Source organism: Vespa crabro, chromosome 10, assembly GCF_910589235.1.
Source record: "Vespa crabro chromosome 10, iyVesCrab1.2, whole genome shotgun sequence".
Lineage (NCBI taxonomy): Eukaryota > Metazoa > Arthropoda > Insecta > Hymenoptera > Vespidae > Vespa > Vespa crabro.
In genome coordinates, this window is record NC_060964.1 from 6,504,492 (window position 1) to 6,510,326 (window position 5,835).

The window sequence follows — 5,835 nt, forward strand, 5'->3', positions numbered from 1 at the left end:
AAAAAAAAAAGTAGAAAATAATATAACCTACAAAATAATGTAAATAATGATGACACTTTCGTTTCGATTGAAAATTCCATATATCTCGTGGTATTATTGTTTATCGTTATCGAGGGAAAAAAGAAAAGAAAAGAAAAGAAAAGAAAAGAAAAGAAAAAAATACTCAAACGCGTGAAAGAACAATCGTTACGTTTAATTCTTATCCATCTGAAAACGTTTCTCACGTGTTTCATAATTGTAAAAGTTTTATTTTTCAAATGATTTGCTCTTTATCATTATAACGAATAAAACGTACGAATAAAAATGGCGATCTGATTGATTGTAATATTATTTCTTCTCCTTCTTCTTTTTCCTTCATCTTCTTCTTCTTTCTTTTTTTGCCCCCTTTTTCTTTTCGTCTACCTTTTCTTATTTGGCACATACGTTCACGAAACGTGCACGAGACATATATAACGTATAACACTAAAATACGCATCTACGTCGAAAGTAATCTTTCCGAGTGTTCTCGATAAGACGAACGATACAGGGGTCGGTAACTCGTATCGATTTGGTATCGAATGATGTCATTTAAACCTAAGTTAACTGCGTAGAATTTAATTTTCAGACGTTACGTTACCATGCAACGGGACCCGTACGTGCAACGTTTAACGTGAAAGAAAAAATAATTTAATGAAACTAAGGAAAAAAGTTGAAAAAGAAAAAAGAGAGAGAAAGAAAAGCGAAAGAAAAATAAAAATAAAAGCAAAAATAAAAGAATATCTATCATCGTATTCCAATTCGATTTATGAGATTACGAATGTAATGTATTTTATATACAACTGTGAATGAATTTTACGACTATTCGTTCGTATGTAAAAGTAAATATGTAAAAGGAAACATTTTAAGGGAAAATGATATATAAGATAAGAAAAGAAAAATTTATCGAATTTAACGATTAATAAGCGTAAGAAAAAGAATGAAAAGAAAAGAAAAGAAAAGAAAATTATACGCGATAAATCTCATTTATAATTTCAATACCTGCGAGATTATTATATACGATAACGATAATGATTAATTGATTGAGATTAATATGATCGTCCTTTTGGATCTTCGAATCGAATTAGGACGCGATTAAACTATAAAATTGTATAAACACGATGTCCCAGATATTCTGTAAGGAAGTGTCATAAATCGAAACTTGCACTTCTCTCTTTTGTCCGAAGATTTTTGGTGCCAGGACGACGACGACGATAACGACAACGACGACAACGACGACGACGACGACAACGAGCGGAAATAAAATTTAAGATTGAATATTTGCCAGAATAATGGTTTTTACGCTCTAATAAATTCTCAATCGTGTTTCGCGTTGCATTATGTTGCGTTACGTTGCGTTGCGTTACGTTGCATTGCATTGCGTCCGTGATTGCGTTTTACCGTGCAATGAAAAACATTTTATAGGAAAAAGCGTATCCTACTTTACCGACTCAGATTATTACCCGGAGTATCCTTAAGATGGTGCGAGCATCGAGGAAATGTGTTAAACGTGTAAGCGTGTTAAACAAGTCACCTCCCCACCCCTCCATCCTCATCAACCCCATTCCACCTCATGTCGATACGTCGCAATCCATTTTCGTAATGTTTAAAAGAAAAAAAAAAAAAATGTATAACATCGTTCGCATACGTACGATAATTAAACGATATATTTTAATTAATAATAATTTCCTCTGAACGTCGAATAAAATTTAATTTATGTTGTTCTAATATATATATCTATATATATATATATATATATATATATATATATAAATAATTTAAAAAAAATAAAAAAGAAGTAGTTCGTACTAAAAAAAAGATTTTTCGTACAAATTGAAATTTGTTTCTCAATCGTGTGCATTAGAATAAACATCGTAAAAATACAAAATTAATACTCGTATCATTTTATCTGTTTATTTATATGTGTATAAATATATATATATATATATATATATATATATATATATATACTTATACATATATCTATCTATCCATCTAAATTTCTTACTCTATGTATTTTCTACGACAACTTTACGACATATAAGATCGAAGATCGGATTGTAAAAGTCCGATCGTGGTGGAAAAGTTCGTGATGTGGAAAACAGAGTGGAATTAGTTCAGCGAAACGTTTTGGTTTGCTACGGACGATTAGAGGATCGTTTTGTCGAACGAACGGACGATCTAAAAGAAGTACGAATTCTTCGTTACGACTTTATCGTATTATGTATATTCCGTTATCACAGCCACTGAGATATCAATCCAACATGTCTGGTGATAAAATTTCTTCGAGAAATAATGGGAAAACTTTCCAAAGGGAGATGAAAGAGGGTGACAGAGGAAAATAGAGTTTTCTTAGACGTAAAGACTTATTTCTACGTAGATATACATATACTTAGATATAAATATACTAAATGTACATATGTATGTATATATGTAGGTATATATGTAATTATGTGTTTGTCTGTGTGTGTTCGTGTGTCTGTGTATATGTGTGTTTTCTATGTTCTACTACTTTCTATGTCGATGACGATTGTTCATCCCACAAATGGCGAACGGGACAAAAGAGGAGGAAAAGTTTTCTTCGTGGAATGAGATCGAACTTATACACATTTCGAGAGAAAGTGAAAAAGAACGATAAGAGAGAGAGAGAGAGAGAGAGAGAGAGAAAGGGAGAGAAGAGTAGTAATTGGTTCTGTATTTATTACTACGATGGAGGGAATACTTGTCTGTAAGCATTTCGTATCAAAACGTTTAGATTTTTATCTGTCGTGGAAATGATTCATACCTTTAACTTTAAATGAAAATGAAATGAGATAATAAAGAGAGAGATTGAAGAAGAAAGTGATGAAGAAAAAAGAAATAGAAATAGCAAAAATAAAAAAAAAATAAAAAAAATAGAAATACAAGAAGAAGAAAAAGAAGATAAATCCTTGCAACATTCTCTTTTGTCTTTTCATTTTATTTCTTTTTTTTTTCCTATTTTTTTTTTTTTCTTTTTGCCAAAATAATCACACTCCCTTAGCAAATTACGATCGAAACGTAATAATTGACGATAATGAATCAATATGCTCGTTAATTTGATACCGATTGGAACGTGTCGTCAATCCGTAAATCCATCTGATCTTCTTAAAGAGAAGAAAAAAGAAAGAAAAAAAAAGAAAAAGAAAAAGAAAGGAGAGAAAAGAAAGAAAAATTAAGATATACAGTATATAAAATGTATAACTAATGAAACAGATGATAATGAGAGAATGATTAAAAACAAAATAGGATTAAAAAAAAAAAAAATAGACCGAATAAACGAAAAACAAACGAACGAACGAACGAACGAACGAACGAACGAACGAACAAACAAACAAATAAATAAAAACTAAAAAAGAAACAAATAGTACATGCGATCCGTGAATTATTTTACGACGATAAAAGGAATTGATATCTCCGGAGTACAAGACGATGGAGGGAAAAGGGAACAAAGAGTAAAAAAAAGAAACGAGAGAGACGAAAAAAAAGGGCAAAAGAAAAAAGAAAGAAGAAGGAAATAGTAAGAAGGAGTAAGAGAGTGCAAGAAGAAGAAGAAGAAGAAGAAGAAGAAGAGGAGGAGGAGGAGGAGGAGGAGAAAGAGGAGGAGGTAGGGGTTGGTAGTAAGGATTGGGTTGATGGTGGTGTAGAGAGATAGCAACGACTAGTATAGCGAGTGTAGGATTTTATGGGGAAGTTTCGAGCTCTGAAACCAGTGGCTATGTCGGCGGTCGGAGCATAAAAAAGGCAGCCGCCCCCTTCCAGTTACGATGTGTTTTGCCAAAAGCTGGGGAACGGAGCGTCGCGACGGCGCCAGGGGGTCTGGAGCCAATGCTTCCAAGCTTTCGAGGCTTCTGTCAATTCCGTCGGTGCTTTCATTCCCGGGATTCGAAGCCCGGCGAACCACCACCACCACCACCACCACCTCCATCGTCACCACCTCCACCTCCACCTCCACCTCCACCACCATCATCTCCTATCTCCCTTCTCATCTCACTCGAGAGACTGTTACATCCGACTTCTCAGCCGCCATTTTTCTTTTCGAGGGAGGCAGTCCCTCTCTCTCTCTCTCTCTCTCTCTCTCTCTCTCTCTTTTTTCCGATAAAATCTCTACGATTTTTATTTCCAAGTTTCTCAACTTTTTATAGTCGATACCATGTTTAGGCGATAGAAACGTTTTCTTTTTTTTTTTTTTATGTTTGTTTTTTCTTCTATTTCTTTTATTTATTTATTTTTATTTTTTTTTTTTTTTCATTTTCTTTTCCTTTTCCCTACATCAAACACTATAAATGCCATTGATATTAAATGATATTATCTATATTACATTTATTGATTGATTGCTTGCAAGTTATATCATTCTTTCATTTTTTTTTCTTTTCTCTCTCTCTCTCTCTCTCTCTCTCTCTTTTACTTTTTCTTCTTTCAAGAATAAGAAAATATATAATACACATGTATATATATAGTTTTGTATACCCTTTATTAATATCAATATTTGATTAGTTAAATAAATGTAATTACGTTCCATCGAGAAAGCGTATGATTTTCTCTATAGTATAAAATTTCTCTCTATCAATAATAACAAAAACAAAATATAATAACAATAATAATATCATTATTGTATGAAATTTCGTTCAAAGTATTTTTTCTATTTATCAAAGATCAAATCGTACGAGCGATCGTAGTAAATACAATATTTGTCATAAATTTGCTATATATATATATATATTTATTTATTTATTTATTTATTTTTTTTTTTAATTAGAGACGCTAAAAAAAATATTGATGGCTGACAAATAAAATTGAAAATAAAATTCAAATAGAATCTCATCTAATATCGCTTTGTAAAATGAGGACGGCAAGAATCAGATAGAAAGTTTCTCTCGCGAACTCCCACGTATATAGATATGTACATACATATATCTCTACCCCCTATTCTCGCGAAGGATGATTTATGATCGAGTTGACGTCATCTCACGGACATACATAAATCCTCGAATACATTTCATTTCTTGAAGAGGTTTCGACCGTTCGTGACTGCAATCATCGTTCGAAGGAAACATGTCTCCTCTTTCGGAATCAGTATGGTACCATTTAATTTCTTAGAAACGAAAATAACGTTAGAGGATATTATGAAAATCTTATTGACAATAATAATTCATTAATTACTTCGTCGATTTATTATTATCGTTAAATATTTATATTGATTTGGCCAATCAATAATCTATGAAAAAATATAATACTTCATATACATAAAAAAAAAAAAAAAAAAAAAAAAAAAAAAAAAAAAAAAAAAAAAAAAATGGTATCCCATAGCTTGTTATTTATTTATGAAAAATATTATTTCTATTTGGATAGAAAATATTTCCTGGAAAATTTTATTAATCGTTTATTTTTCATTTCAATAAAACTATATGTCCCTACGATATAATGAAATTTATTTCTCTTTGCTTATATTCTTTCTTTCGATGCGATATAACGAATGCGTTTTTCCAAAAAAAAAAAAAAGAAAAAAAAAAAAGAAATACCATAGTGTTATTAATAACAAATATATAAAATATAATAGAACACTAGAATGTAATGTATAACGTAAATCGCGTTTATTTATTTATTTATTTATTTATTTTTTCTTTGTAGAAAAATGAAAGAGGAAAACAAAAAAAAAAAGAAAATATTCGATACAATCGACGAATTGTTTATAAGAATGGGGATATAATAGATAACAATTCTTGTTATTCGTAATACATTGACAAACTTGAATGGACAAAGATTATTCAGATGTTTCTACCTCATATAGTTTACGATTCT

At 30.9% G+C, this 5,835-nt stretch overlaps 1 long non-coding RNA gene across 1 annotated transcript in view; it reads right to left on the minus strand.

The window, feature by feature from the left end:
• LOC124427276 overlaps window positions 1–310 on the minus strand; it is a 36,573-nt gene extending 36,263 nt beyond the window's left edge. Inside the window, exon 1 of the long non-coding RNA XR_006942927.1 lies at window positions 296–310. This is a non-coding gene — a long non-coding RNA (uncharacterized LOC124427276). The remainder of the gene's footprint in view (window positions 1–295) is intronic.
• Window positions 311–5,835: the final 5,525 nt, after the last annotated feature.